The sequence below is a fragment of the Phocoena phocoena genome, chromosome 18, assembly GCF_963924675.1.
Source record: "Phocoena phocoena chromosome 18, mPhoPho1.1, whole genome shotgun sequence".
In the NCBI taxonomy this organism is placed as follows: Eukaryota; Metazoa; Chordata; class Mammalia; order Artiodactyla; family Phocoenidae; genus Phocoena; species Phocoena phocoena.
This window is the reverse complement of record NC_089236.1, coordinates 65,371,649-65,387,505: the sequence shown is the minus strand read 5'-3', so window position 1 is coordinate 65,387,505 and position 15,857 is coordinate 65,371,649. Positions and strand designations below refer to the sequence as shown.

General features: G+C 44.3%; 1 non-coding gene across 1 annotated transcript; it reads right to left on the bottom strand.

The window, feature by feature from the left end:
- Positions 1-12,699: 12,699 nt before the first annotated feature.
- TRNAF-GAA (transfer RNA phenylalanine (anticodon GAA)) lies at positions 12,700-12,772 on the bottom strand. The gene has a single exon. It is a non-coding gene; the product is annotated as a tRNA-Phe (tRNA).
- Between the last annotated feature and the right edge of the window lie 3,085 nt (positions 12,773-15,857).

Here is a 15,857-nt window from a genome sequence, read left to right as displayed (position 1 = left end):
AAATGACTGTGTGACACTGGGAATCATTAGCCTCTCTGGGCTTTTATCGACTCACACATAGGATAGAGGCTGCTGGTCCCAGGTGATCAAAATGAGGTCATTTTGTAACTATTACATAAGCACCGATGTGATTGCATGGCAGTGTTTATTTCTTGTGGAGACAAGAAAAAAACACTTTGACTTTACTTCTCACATTCCTTACGGGGCAAGCAGGGGAGACTCAGTCACTCCCAAGTCAAAGCATTCTTCTTTTTCCAATCATCCAATCGTTATTAAAGGGCAATAGATTAACAGTCTGAACAGAACGATTCTGTGTGTGGTGCGGTGGGTTCCTTCCCATCTCTCAGGGAAGCTCTGGACACCAGACCATCTATGTGAGAACACATGGAGCTTCAGCGCCTTCTGAATCCTATGCAACCTTGTGTCGTCGGGGAAAACTGGGTGTAGTCAATTTTCCAATTGCTAATTATGGAAAGGGGCTGGATAGTTGAGTGGGAGAATCTGGGGTCAGGGCCCTGCTTACTGTCCCTGTAACCTAGGAGAGCCCTGGAGACGTGCCCTGACAGCTCCACTTGCAGGACAGAGGAGACATGTCCCAGGAGGCCTCCCACTGGGGGATCCTGAGCACAGGAAGCAGCAAAACTCAGCTCTCCCTCTCACTGCATCCCTCCTGCCCACAAACGTTCTCCAGAGAAACTCAGGCCTGTGTGTGCAAGGAAGACAGGGGAGAAGGGTAGAGAAGAGCTGACTTGTCGCCAAGCGTCCCGAGTAAGGTGCGTCAGGAAGTGGCCAATGCTGGGACACGGAGTTGAGGGTGTAAGGATACAACAAACAGGACTAGAGAAGTGGATGGAAGCAGGGGAGAGTCAAGAGTGCGAGGCACCTGGGAGGTTGGAGGGCCACAGGACCAAATAGCACAGGTGCCTCTGTGGCCTCCTTTTCTGTGGCCTCCTTTTCTGGTCACTTAACACCACCTTGTGCATCTTCAGTGGGGCAGAGGGAGAGACTGATGTACTTCTTGGTTCTGGCTTTTTTTTTTTTAATTAACGGATTTAGGAAAGTCCTGACTTAAGTTTATTCTGCCTTATTTCTTTGGGTGAATAACCAGGCCTTACCCCTTAATCACTGGATAGGGGTTGGGGGGGGGAAGATGGAGCAGGGATGCAGTTGGGAGGCTGGCCCAGTTCATCCAAAACGAGAGACAGGGCTTCCCTGGTGGCGCAGTGGTTGAGAGTCCTCCTGCCAATGCAGGGGACACGGGTTCGTGCCCCAGTCCGGGAAAATCCCACATGCCGCAGAGCGGCTGGGCCCGTGAGCCATGGCCGCTGAGCCTGCGCATCCAGAGCCTGTGCTCCGCAACGGGAGAGGCCACAACATTGAGAGGTCGGCATACCGCAAAACAAACAAACGAAAAAAACAAAACAAAAAAAACGAGAGACAAGCAATTAAGCCGACAGGTATTTAAAGAATGCCCAAACCTCTGAAACTCAAGCTCTAGAGTCCAAGTTTCCTGGCCTTTAGGGCATTGTTGAAAATCCACAGGGTTAGTTAGGCGTTTGCTTGATGGATGTGGGAGGATTGGATTAGCACATAGGAAAAGCTCTGTAGGTTGTTCTTGAGTATAATTTACTTAATTGTTTCTGGCCTTGTAAGTATACCCGGAGGCTTAATATTGATGTCTGCGATTCAGCAAAAACAAAAACCAATAAGGTCTTTATCGACTTGTGGTTTAATGGCTTTAAATAAATTAACTTCTTTTGGATCAATTCAGTATTCGGATGATATTTACAATCTATTACCTTTTTTACACTTCTCCCCTAAGTTATAACTTTAATATATATGTTTTGGAGAAACCACTTTCTATCCATCAAGATAGAAATTATTTCTATACGCAGAGAACTTCAAAAGGCATAAACATGCCCATAAAAAAGCATGTATAGTGTAGGTCTTCCCTGGTGGCGCAGTGGTTGAGAGTCCGCCCGCCGATGCAGGGGACACGGGTTCGTGCCTCGGTCCGGGAAGATCCCACATGCCGCGGAGCGGCTGGACCCGTGAGCCATGGCCGCTGAGCCTGCGCGTCCGGAGCCTGTGCTCCGCAACGGGAGAGGCCACAACCGTAAGAGGCCCGCGTACCACAAAAAAAAAAAAAAAAAAGGGGACCTCCCAAGCACACCTACTGAAGGCCAACACTTGCACAGCCTCATAACTCACAAGAATGAATGAGCTCATAATTGGTGGATTAAGTAAAACGTTTCCATTATTAAGACATGTTTCTATTTGTTTGGACTGTTTGTTTTCTTTATATCTCTCAGAACACAAAACCTTTATTTAGCTCTTAATCTGTTACATCTGGAAGGTTTTCTAAAACCTGTTTATCTAGAAAGTTATGTAAATCTTCCACTTAAGAATAGCAGTCAGAACATCTTAAGGGACTTGAAAGATGAAGAGAATGTTATTGTTGTTGTTAAGACATTTATTGAATGTCAACCATGTAATGCGTGACTGTGATCCCAGCTCATGGGTTTATGACCTGCATTAATGCGGGTTAGTGCCCTGGCGGATCCTGGTCCCAAAATGCTTCAACTTGTCTCCGTTAGGCTAAGACAACCCCGTTCTCTTTCTGGAGCACTCACTCAGAGGTCCAGCTTCCTGCTCTCCTATGTTGAAGGAGGTTTAGAGCCCTTTTTTTCATCCTTTTTTAAATAATGCCAGACGAAAAAAAATTTTAATACATGAACAGAAAAGAAAACACTAAAAATCATCCAGAATTTTAAATTAACTACAAACTCTTTTTAGCCCTTCTGAAAGAGTTGCTTATTGACAAATCAATAGATGTCAAGAAGCATTTCTTGAGAACCCAAAACGTTTCTGGCACAGGGCTGGATGATATAAGGCATAGAAAAGGAACAGGAATCTCAGTCCAGACCCTCAAAATAGTTCATTCTCTTGTTAGCGAACATAATAAAAACAAGTATAGTCAGAGGCTATGACAGTGGTGATGAGTCACCACTGAGAGGATGAAAAGGGAGGTGTATTATCATTCATTGGATAAACATGCATTGAGCACCTACTGTGCGCTCTCTGCTTTGCACATGGGTAGTTTTCTTTTTTTAATTGGGGTATAGTTGCTTTACAATGTTGTGTTAGTTTCTGCTGTACAGTGGAGTGGATCAGCTCTATGTATACATAGAATGGATGGAGACCTTAAGGAGGTGACAGCAGCCAGTCGGGAAATATAGATGGATAAACAGATAAGGTGCGGGAAGTACCAAGTGGAAAGAACACGGAAGATTTCCTAGGGAGCCAGGAAAAGCTGATGCTTGAACCCATTCCTGAAGGAAGAGAGCGGCCCGCAGGGGGCGCTAACTGAGCACGAAGTCTATGCCTTGTGCCACAGGCTGAGCACTGTACGTGGATCACCTCATTTAATTCTCACAAGAGCCCTATAATAGAAGTAATTTTTTACCCCCCTCTATTGTACAGACGGGGAAGCTGAAACCTCAGGGTTCTAGAACCTATGAACATTACACAGCCAACAGATGGAGTCGGAGCTCAGGCCCAGGCAGCCTGCATGCAGGGGCTGTGCTCTTGGCCACCGCCACGCCACGTGCGTACACAGAGCAGCGGCCCGCGCCGCGGTTTCAGCCTTCTTCTCCGCCTCCTGCTGGACCACGTTCCTCCCCACAGCAGAGGAAAAAGCACATGGCTTTGGTGCACCATCCGTCTGCTTTTACAATGTGAGAGTTCAAGGCTATACACCAGAAACTGTTGCAGTGACTCTCAATTCAGATCCTTCAGCCGCGTTGGTTGAGGGTGACGGGCGCTCCACTGCTACCACGAACACGATGGAGAAGTCAGATTTGAAAGGATAAAGCTGCATTCAGGCCCTCCTGACGTTTCTCTCGAGGTCTGGGATAAAAGCCGTCTTCTTAGGATTCCCCGCCTTCAGGGGCGAGATCAACTGTCCCAGCTGCCCGTCCGCCCTCCACCGTCACTCCCACTGCCACTGGGGGGAGGATTTGACATCCCCTACTCCAGCCTGCCTGGTCTTCTCTGTCTTTGCCCTTTTCCTTTTGTTCGGCGAGCCCAGCACTCCTACACCCTGTCCGGGAATCAATTCACATCCCTCCAGCCATTCCCGGTCGCATGACTTCTTTCAGAGCCCACTCCTCGGTAATACTCACATGTTCCCGCTGGAACATGGAGACTCTGAAGTATCTCTTCCTGCCGTCCAAACCACCTTTTCTGAGGAGGTGGCATTGTGCCATAAGGAAATGAGCACACGTTCAAAACAGGTAATGAAAGATGGGACAGAATCCCATGCCCAGTGAGTGCAGAGTGCACTGGGCGGTCAAAATGGGGAGATCAACAGTAACTCAATCTGCGGGGAAAGGTTTCAAGAGGGAGCAAAGCTTGAGAGAGAACTCGAAAGATGGCCATGAACTGAGGAGACACTAACAAAATAAGATGTGGAATAAACAGGCACCTGATTATATTTTTCTCCGAGCAATTTACCAACTTGACCTAAGAAAATGCTTACAAGGGAGATGTTTCTATGCTGTGCGTACCGGTACTTCGGTCTTGCCTACTCAACAGCTGAAACTACTCAACAAATCAGGCCTTCATTTTGTAAAAGGAACAAAACCAAATTTTTCTGTTAATGTTTGTTCCTAGCATAAGAGATCAGACCATTCAAATCCAGATACAGTTTATGGATTTAATATTAAAATCCCTTAGAGTTCGACTCAATTAGGGAATGTAAACATCACTGCTATTGGGTGAGATTATCTGGAATACTTTATAGGATATTAAATATGGTTTAAAAGTTCAGCTCAGCTTTACAGTCGTTTGAGGAAAAAAGAAAAAGAAGAAAGGAAAGTGTGGTGTTATGTGAAAAGGAGAAGTAATGTGCATCTTTAGAAAACAGCTTTACAATTGTGTGCATAATGATACTGTTTGTGTAAAATGAGATACAGACATACGTGCTTGTATATACAAAAATTATTTACTGAAGGATACACTAGAAGCTACTAATAGTGGTCTCTGCAGAGGGGACTAGGCACAGAGCTAAACCCGAGATGTACTTTTCATTGTGTACCTCCTTTTTTGTTTCAATTCCTCACCACTGACTTCAACAATCAATTCTTTAAAAAAACTAAATTTTTAAAAACATTTTCTCAAATTCCCAACTTTTAAATATGAGAATAGACTCTCTGAGTTGGGAGAGAGATTGAAAAAGAAGATAGGATGGGAAAGCAAAAAGGAAGAAGTTGTAGAATAGATGCTGTGCTCCGGAAGGGAAGGGAAGCAGAAAGAGAACAAACTTTTGTTCACGTTGTCCTCGTGTCTGAAAGACATTTTTCTTGGGACTGGGCTCCCCAGTTAGGAGACCACTAGAAAAGTGGAGTTAACGATATATAGACTTTATGAAGATAAGAAAGACTATGGGAGGATGGGTTTTGAAGAACCACACGAATGTGAAGAGAATGGGGCTCTGCCCTGTCTGCACACCGGAAGGTATGCTAGAGGCAGATCTCTAGACTTTAGAAAATCACCAACCTCATCATTTGCCTTCACACAAGTAAATGTATATAACTATATGAAGATTCATCTCCTAGATAATTAACATCGGGGACTACTGCTTACCTATCAAATTTCCCTCCAGGCAGTCATGAAACTTACTTGAAAGAGACTGGCAGGATACAGGCCCCCCACCCCTCTTTAACAGGGCACCTCAAGGTCATTTAAGTGTGTGCCTTACTATGTAAGCACTTGACACAATAAGACAGGTCTTCACAATGACCACGAATTCTTGGGCGCTCCAGCTTTACATTGTCCTGTTCCCTTTATTCAAAGCCATCAAGAATGGGATGGCAATTTTCTTTTCTGAACGCTCACCTCTTACACTTTCGTGCTTCTTGCATTCACCTCCCCATGTTTCGATTTGCCTGAAACTCTATTGAGTTGTTTTTATTTTCTGTTCTAACATTGCTCTGAGAAAAGCATTTAGAGGAAAAGAAAATTAGTTTACTTGCTAAGAAGTTAAATAAGGAAATCCAAGTTTTTAAAAGACAAGCTTAAAGAGAAAACAGAAACAAACAAGAAACTCTGAAATAAACCCAAAAAACATCAAAACACACCCGCATCTATATACAAGATGAGCAGTGTTACCAAGTTCATAGTCTGTTCATAGTGGGAAAACAGTGATTTTGTCAGAGTATTTTATCTACAGAGGCCACCACATACCTTCAGACATCAATACTGAGATTGTCATGGATAAAATTATCTTTGATGCGAGTCAATAACTTTCAGGAAAGGCTCATGGTTTCATTTATTATGAAGACTCTAAACAGACGGTAATTCTCTGGGCAGCTGTCTACCACAGGATGCAAAGTACTTTTTAAAATTTTGAGGCAGGGACAGGTATTTCTTCTAGACATACTTAGGGTTAAGAGATACGAGCCATCCCATTGAGGCCACCACACTTTTTATCGTCTCTGCCAGCAATGTCCACACCTCATTCCACTCCACCCTCTTCCTTCCTGAACTCAGCAGCAACAATAACAACAAAGAAACCACATCTCAGGAGATTTCTTTTTTAGTAGATGTTTTTTGAAATGCCTGAAGGATAGCAGAATATGCCACCTCAAGTATGCCACTTTGGTAAAAGGATTATTTTGAGCTAAAGGCAATTGAGAAGAAGCAGATACAAGAAAAGTTCTCTGCCCTCCTCCCTATTTGCCTAAAAGCAGGATATAAATTTGTAAAGATGTCCCTCCTTCCCCCTCTACCAGGAAGGCCAGAAGTTAATCCCCAGAGACAACTGTACACCCTGATCAGCCCACAACTGGCACCCAAAGAACCTATGTAACAAACTTTACTAACTTGTTTTACTTACCGTTAGTTTCCCCGTATATTTACCTTCCTGCAGTTTGCCACCCTGGAAACTTAGCCTTCTTCCTTCATCTTTTACTTCTCTACAAATTCATTGTTCTTTGCCATATACGCCCAAGTTCTAGCCACTCTTTTGAGTTACTCATCACTGGGTACTTCCACATGTATGCACAATACACATGTTAATAATCAGTTTGTTTTTCTCTTGTAAATCTTTTTTCAATCTTATATACAGGTCCCCAGCCCAGAACCTAGGAGGGTAGTGAGGAAAAGTTTTTTTCCTCCCCTACATCCCAAGACTTGGCTAGTAGTCCTCTTAAACGCTGACAAATCTATTCAACAGCAGTTCTCTAGGTTAACCAATCTTGGTCAGACAATTTTCTATCACAAAACTAGATCAAGTATCTTATCACAATTCCTTTTATCTAACAGATATCTCTCCCACCTTCATCTAAACCCATTTCTTCTTCTGGCATCTCCCTGGAAATTATATATTCGGGAAGAACAATGATGTGAAGATAGTAATCAAGTTACCCTCAGCTTTTCTATCTTGGCAAATCTAATTCATATCCTTTTATTTTCGTTTTTGAAAGAAATCTCCTCTTCCTTAATCATGTTTTTGTTCTTCGTTAACCCTTTCCTCTTAAACTGAGTTAATCAAAACGGAACAAAATGCTCTAACACAGATCTCAGTAACACAATGTATAAACGAACTACTCGTTTATTATGGCTCATGTTCCATTTTAATACATCTCAGAATTATGCTGGCTTTTCAAACTGCGCTACTATGTAACTTCTAAAAAAATTCACATTCAACTATGCCTCCTACCCGGAAGAGTTATTGACAGGTTTGGTGGGATTATGTATAAAGTGTGCTCATCCAGAATGCCTGGCACATAGACAGCACTCCAGAAATGGCAACTCTGGTCATTCTTTATACTCTGGACTAGAGAGTGAGTGAAGTATGTAGGGGCAGGGGTTGCCCCAAATGTACTGTAGAATATAGTTAGGTAGTGAATGGTCAAATATTTGCACAGCCTGCTTTAAGACAACCCATTATATGAAGTTTTCAATTTATGGAACTCATATGAGACCTGGATGTCTGTTATGAAGAGCCTTGCCCCTCAGCAAACTGCCCTGCTTCATTCCCCAGGCTGCATGCTGACCCTCTCCCAAACATTATACTCCAAAAGCTAGGGACTGCAAACAACCCTCCAAGAGTTCCAGTTAGATAAGTGAGCTACGCTTAAACAAAGTATTCCTTTCCGATATCACCTATTAAGGATGACTGTGCAGGATTCATATATTCCTGGAATTGGAGGTAAATCCAGCAGGAGTTATATTTCTGACCAACATCAGATAAGTCTGAGATGTGACAAATAATATAACATGAAACTAAACAACTATAAACCACTATACATGTGAACAAGTAGAAATATGACCTAAGACTAATAAAATGGGCATTAATAAACATACACATTGATTATACAAAAGGCCCCAATAAATTATGAAATGCTCATCTAGCATTATATTGTATATAACAATTGTAACAGCTTCATTATATCCTAGGTCTGACCTAAAATGAATATAGTATCCGGAATAATTAAGAGATAAACAGGCATTTAGCAATATGCTTGCATGTCACCTTCGAAATTTGTCAGATGAGCCAGAGGTCCCAGGTTTCTTTCCAAAGGCTCACCAAGGAGACTTGAGCAGATGCCTTCCCCCTGCCACTCAGGATAAATGGCTGGAAGTAAGAGGAGATATTCACAACCTCTCTGCTGACAGTAGAGAGCTGGGTTGAGCATTAACTCTTATCAATGTTTAATGTTGATAAGGTTCTTTCCACTGAAAGCATTTCTTTTCTAAGGTAAAGGCTGACTCCACACTTTACTCTTCACCCTTTATACCCCTCTTGGTTATAAAGAGCTAAACACCCCATCTAAATGATAAAGAGCCGTCCTGGAGCTGCCCGCATCAGAGGGTTCCTAGGAGACAATGCACGTTCAGTCTTTCTCAGCCTTCACTCCTGGAGACTGACAGCATTTGACATCCATCAGAGCATGTCACAAGTCAGTGATAGGCAATAAACATGATCAGATTACACCTTTAGACTTTACATCTTAAGGTTAAAAAATTACATATACATGTATATGTGTAATTATTTTTTAAATAAAATATATGTGTATATGTAATTATTTTTTAAATAAAAAATATATATATATATATTTTAAATGCTGCCTACCTTCTTCCTAATCATTCCTCCCACCCACATAGTCAGCAAAACCCTTTACGAACACAGGTCCAGTGGAGGTCTGCCCAAACTATCCCCTTCCTCTTCCCCTTGGTTGAGTTAATGCTCAACCCAGCTACGAAAGAGATACCAGGCCCAAAATGGAGTCACTTGTGCTAGGCCCCCCATCACCTAACTGAGACTTGTGCTAGGCCCCCCATCACCTAACTGAGACTTAATACCTAACCTAATTGCAGCTTCAGTCTCTCCCAGGAACATAATCTTCCAATCAGTCTGCCATTACTTGGCCAGCAATAGTGAGGTGCTGGGGCCCAGGGCAGGCCACCCCAAAATGTGCCTCAATGGCTTATTGATTATTTTGAAGTCACTTTAGAAATAGCTGATGCTAGAGGGACTCTGACCGTCCTAAATCTCCCTGAAGCAGGAAAAAAAAAATCTCTCCTGTAAAAGGTGCCCTCCCTGCATCTGGAAGTAGAAGGACACCCTTATCACCAGAGAGAGGGAATTTGACCAAGAAGCCTATATGAACAAACCTTGTTACTTCTTTAATTTACTACCCCAAGCCCAAACTCCACTTAGGTTCTTCTCTAATTAAGTGCCCAAAGCCTCAGTTTCTTTGTCCTGTCAATTCCTCACAAACGTATTGTGTCTTTGTCTAAAAAATATAAAAGTCACCTGCTTTGGCCACTTCTTAGGTCCCGTTTCTATGGGACCTCTATGAGCATGTATTAAAACTTGTTTCTTTTTCTCCTGTTAATGTGTCTTGTGCCAATCTTATTATTAGTCCAGCCACAAGAACTCAATGGGGGTAGGGGGGAAATTCCCGCCCCCCCCAACAGAGGTAATTCTCCTGATAGACCCCTCTTGCCCCCCAAAGGAAGGTGGCCTTGCCTGAAACAATCAGCTCTCTGCTAGAATCAGGGGTCCCCAACCCCCAGGCTGCAGACTGTTACCAGTCCACAACCAGTTAGGGACCGGGCTGACAGCAGGAGGTGAGCGGCTTCATCTGCCACTCCCCATCACTCACATTACCACCTGAAACGTCCCCCGCTCCCCTCCCCATCCGTGGAAAAAGTGTCTTCCACGAAACTGATCCCTGGTGCCAAAAAGGTTGCGGAGCGCTGGCTGGAATAACTTCCTTGTCTTGCCTCCTTCTGCCTCTAAAAGTCTTTTGCACAGCCCCTCAGAGCCCCTTTATATTTCCTAAATGGGATGCCACTCGATTCCTGAATCTTTGAAGAAAACCAATACAATCTTTAACATTTACTCAGTTAAAATTTGTTTTTTAACACCTCTTCAGACATCTAACCAGGTGTGTGCCTCTAGCCTCCCCCCATACAAATGTCCCTATTCCTATAGCAAATACATGGTCTTCTTGTGTCTGCCCACGGGGTAGTCAGGCCTCAGGCTGCCTGATGAACAGTCACTCTCACTGCCGGCACCCACACCATTCCCCTCCCATTTAAACACGTGGATGGGGCTTCCCTGGGGGCGCAGTGGTTAAGAATCCGCCTGCCGATGCAGGGCACACGGGTTCCAGCCCTGGTCGGGGAAGATCCCACATGCCACCGAGCAACTAAGCCCACGTGCCACAACTACTGAGCCTGCGCTCTAGGGCCCGTGAGGCACAACTACCAAGCCTACGTGCTGCAACTACTGAAGCCCGCGCACCTAGAGCCTGTGCGCCGCAACAAGAGAAGCCACCACCATGAGAAGCCCGCGCACCGCAATGAAGAGTAGCCCCCGCTCGCCGCAACTAGAGAAAGCCTGCGTGCAACGAAAACCCAACGCAGCCAAAAGTAAATAAATTAATTGAAAAAAAACCCAAGACACGTGGATGGCTGGTTGCACTCCAGTTTGGTTTTTCCCTTGCCAAGAAATCTTCCTCAGAGGGCCCAATCAAGACCTTCTTGCCCATAGAGCCTTTTCTGATTCACCAGCAAAAGCTTTTATTTCCTCCTAAAACTATTCTCCTTTTTATGCACACAAACATCCCAATAACTATTAACTTTTCATAACATTTAGGACGGGGTGGAAGTTAGATGCCTGACATGTTTAAATACTTGCGTTCCTACAAGGACTATTATGTGTAAAATGAAGATGCTAATAATAGGTAACTTCATAGGGTAGTTACAAAGATCACATAATGCCTGGCACATAGCAGGAGGCACATAACTGAGGTCTGATTGACGAGTGAATTAATACCCTGAGGGCACACGAGACTTCATAAATGTGAGCGGCCTTCCCTTTCAAACCAACAGAAGCAGAACATATGCAAGATTTAATGCATAAATCCCACAAGTGACTCTCATCTGCTGACCAGCAACTCATCACCTCACTAAACTAAATCTTCCCTTTTCTAGTGACTCCAAAATAGACTGAAATTTCTTCCTTCTTTAATTCAATTCAATTCAATTTAAATTAAATTTAATCCTTCAATTTCTACCTCTGGGTCCTGGCTCAGCTCCCAGGAGCCAACACAATACATAATCAGGCCCCTGGGCTCCATTTTCTTTACTCCACAGCGCCTAGGTTAGCCTTGGGGTGGGTCCTATAGATAGCTACCAGAGTCGATGCCCCAGCACATCCCACCACCAACACACACACCATGAAAGCAAAAATTTTCAGAAAAATTAATTCCGAGCACGTACCAAAGTTTTATTTCAGACTTGCAGGACAAAAGACTGCACAAGGGCAAAGCTTGTTCACAAAAAAGGTCTTAGGAAAAGGCTCTTTTAAACATTGAAAGGAATGTCTATAGATAAGTGGCTCTCAAACTTTGACTGCTTCAGAAACCCCTGAAGACTTGTTAGAACACCGAAGGCTGGGCCCACCGCAGAGTTTCCCATTCAGTAGGTGTGAAGCTCGGGCGGGAATTTGCATTTCCAAGTAGTTCCCAGGTGAAGCCGTGACTGCTGGTGGTCCTGGGACCACACTTTGCGAACCACTGATCTGGACTCTAATTAAAGTTGTTGCGATGAAGACTAATTTTACAGAGCTGTAAAGCTGCCATGCCTTTACCCACTGTCTAAGTAACCCTGGCTATGCCACCCCCGGGGCCGCGCTCCGGGCGCTTCTAACCAAAAATACCTAGTTGCCCGGTTCCCTCCTCGGGCGAGGTCAGAGGGGGACCATTCGATTAAACAGCAGGGTTTTGCTTTTCAAATTGGGATGCTTTGGGAATGAGATTTGGGACGAAGTTTTGTTTCTCGCCCTCCGACACAGACCTGTTCCTTTGGCACCAGCGCGCTGCACCCTCTCACCACTGGCCGTGAGCCCGGTAGCCCGCACTTCCGGATCTCCAGCAGGGCGTCTCTGGCTCCGCCCCCACCCCCACGCTTCCCACTGCGCACGCGCAGCAGCGCCTCCGACGTAGGCGCCTCGGAAGTAGCCGTGAGTAGCGGCCACATTTCCCAGGGGTGACTGAGAACGGCTGTTTCCACTTCTCGCTCGCCCTTCAAGTCCCAGTTTTTACCTGGGGTGGAATTAATGAGCCAGGTTACTCTAAACGGGTGATCCTACGAGAAATTCCAATCGAAAAAGAAAGACCCTGCCGAAACCCGGGATCGAACCAGGGACCTTTAGATCTTCAGTCTAACGCTCTCCCAACTGAGCTATTTCGGCGCCTGCTTCGTTGCGTTTGGAGTAAGCTATCACTGAACTATTCGCGTCCGCCCCTTCCGTCTTTTCCTAGTAATCACTTACAGCGTTTCTTCCTTGTCCTATTAAATGGTTATATGTTAAAAAGAAAAGAAAAAAACATATAAATGGTTATCCGTATCAACATTCTTCTGCCTGCTTCTTACAAGCCATGACTAACTGCACTGTACGTTGCTTACGTTTTTCAGTATAATCCAAACCTTTGGTTTAATCATCGACAGCAGGCGTCGTGAACGACCCGGTGTCCCCGCTGCGGGATTCGGGGGGCAGGGGTTGGGCTGGCCCGCAGCCCGGCGGAGCAGAGTCAAAAGCAGCGACGGCGGCAGCGCGTCGGGGCGACGCCTGCGCGCCCCTAGCTCACCACTCCCTGCCCCCAGGGCTCCGCGGCTCCTCAGCGCGTGGATTCGTCTTGCCCTAGCTGGTCCCCGCGAGCCCCGTGCAGGGTGGTCCCTTTGGCTTGCCCTCTGCCCATGGAGTCGGCCCTTCCCGCTCTGACCTCTCACTTTTCACGATTAAGGTGGACAAGAAGTGGACCAGGGCATGGAGGCAGGACTGCAGTCTCCCTGTGTTCGTGGGTCCTCGAAATGCTCCCTTTCCCACCACCACTTCGCACAGAGCCAGATAGGCACACCGTAAAAGCTTGGCGAGCTCACTGAGGACGATCATCCAATGTCAATACTACTTCCTACGCCAGTTGACGAATGTTTCTGAAGCACCAACTACCTGCCAAGCACAGACATTCTGCAATGTCCGAACATCCTATTGTCTGTCTGTTGTTGTTTTTCCCTCTCCAATTAAGTTGTAATTCTCTGAAGGCAGGGGTGTTAATCTCACCTACCTTTCACCCAAGTAAGTGGAAGTTTCACAGCCAGTTTTGAGGGATGGATGGATGCATGCGTACGAATATGAAAGAAAAAGAAAAAAGTTTTGAACGTGGGAAGTGTTTGCAATCTCTAAGGTGTAGAGTCACTTTCTGAATTCCTTTGTTGCGTCATAACCAAACAGAAGAGCTTGAGATTTAAAAGAAGTCATTGGTTAAGAAAGGAAAAGGGACCAAAGAGAGCTTGGGGATGAACAAAGTCCTGTGTAGGCTTGGGGGCAGGGGGGTTGGAGTGGAAGAAGAAGAAACTTGGAGCGGCTGCCTTGTGCGGGTCAAACATAAAGAGATGGGGAAAGAGGGGGCTTTTACAGCCTTTCTTGTGTGTCGTGAATGTAACTACCTTTCACATTCTCAAAATACCGCAGGCAAGGCTTGAACCTGGGTGACTAGGAAAGTTAAGTTTTGATGGGATTTGGGGTACGGGTAGGGGTGAGGAAAAGGTCCAGGGTCTGAAGGGAAATGGAAGGAAGAGGACTGGAGAGATAAGAGAAGGAAGAGCACAACCAATAAACGTCTTTTATCAGAATTTAATGTAAGGTCCTTCAGCAAATTACAAGATAAGAGAAACTACATTGTAATAGTGACCATTCATTGACTAAAAGTGGATTTCAGAATATAAGTGTTATGACGTATGTCATGAATTAACTGGGTGGTCACACAGCCCGGTTTGCCCAGGACAGTCCCTGTTTACCTCCTAGAATCCTGTCATGGTAGCACCCCTTTCACTCTTAAAATTATCCTAGAATGAAGGGAAAATCAATGATGTGATCACCCAACTTATAAACTATGAAAAAGAGTCACAGCTTGGGGCTACATAATGAACTCTACCAGTTTCACTACAAGAGAAAAGATTTTTAACAATCAACTCAATATTTGTCATTGGCGTTTTACAAAGGGGACTGAAAGTTTTCAGGACTTAGGGTCATAGTTTCTGTTCTGTTCAGGAAAGCAACCTGGGACGCTGCAGTGGCTTCACAGGGGTGCAGAATATTTTAGATTTTTGAGGGAAACGCAGTGATACTGGACATCTGTGGGACACTGCACAAACTGCTAGGTAGTTCATAGTTTCAACAATAGATCACTCTACAGTTCTTTCAGTGATGTCATCTCTTTGCAAAGCTAGGTTTTCAGCAGTTGTGATAAAAAGCAAGTGCACGTGAAAATAAATGTGTAACAGGAAATGAGAGTAGTGGTGTCCAATCTGCTTCCAAGGCTGGAGAAACTGTGCACTCCCCAACAGGTACACACAGCCCATTGGTAAGCAATGTTGGTTGTTTAAGAATGAAATAAAAATATACCTTTCTTTTCTTTTATGTGTATAAGTTTTTCCAAACAAAGTCATTGGACATGAATACTTAATAAATTGTTTGGGCCTGAGTACTTCATAAAAGGAACTGTTCGGTATTTCTTTTGGCCTGGGAGCGTTGGAAAAGCTTACTGAGACACTGAGAGCATTATGAACAGAGAAGGTTTGGAAACCTCTAGCTTAGCACCTTAGTGTTGACAGCAGGAATGAAAATTATTACTGAGTTTGGGAGAAAATCTTCTTTGTTCAGCAAGATTACAGAGGCAAGAAGAGCCATCAGAACTTCCACAGAGACCAAATGCCAAGGGCTAAAGTGAAGTGAAAAATCTATGAACACTCTCACAGTTGGAAGGAACAGATGATAAAGAAATTGGCATTCAAATCAGGGAAAGGATGTTGAAGAAGGACTCCATGTTGAAAAGAAGCCTTGGCTGTAGTCCTGTCATCCAAATTAGTCCAAGGATTCTGGCCAACTCCAGTCTAATTACCTATGATAACCACGGAGACTAATTATGAGAACTAACTAGAAGATCTAAGAATAACAAAACTGAAGAGAATATGTTGTATGTAGTTGTAGTAACTAATAGATTTTTGAACATCTATAAATTGATTATCTATCCTGAACTTTGCTCCTGGGACCCCACAGTCCAAAAAAGTAGCACTTATTTTTATTTGCCTTTGATTTCAATCAGTATTTCTCAGAAGTGTTAAAAAGGTGGGAATATATCAAAAAGACATAGGAGCCAGTTTAAAGGGGCTCTTACTGGCCAAATCTATGGTAATCCCAGTATCAAAATGAATAAGAAAAGTAATAGATTATTTACTCCTTGAATAAAATAAAAATCCATGAGTACAATAATGGG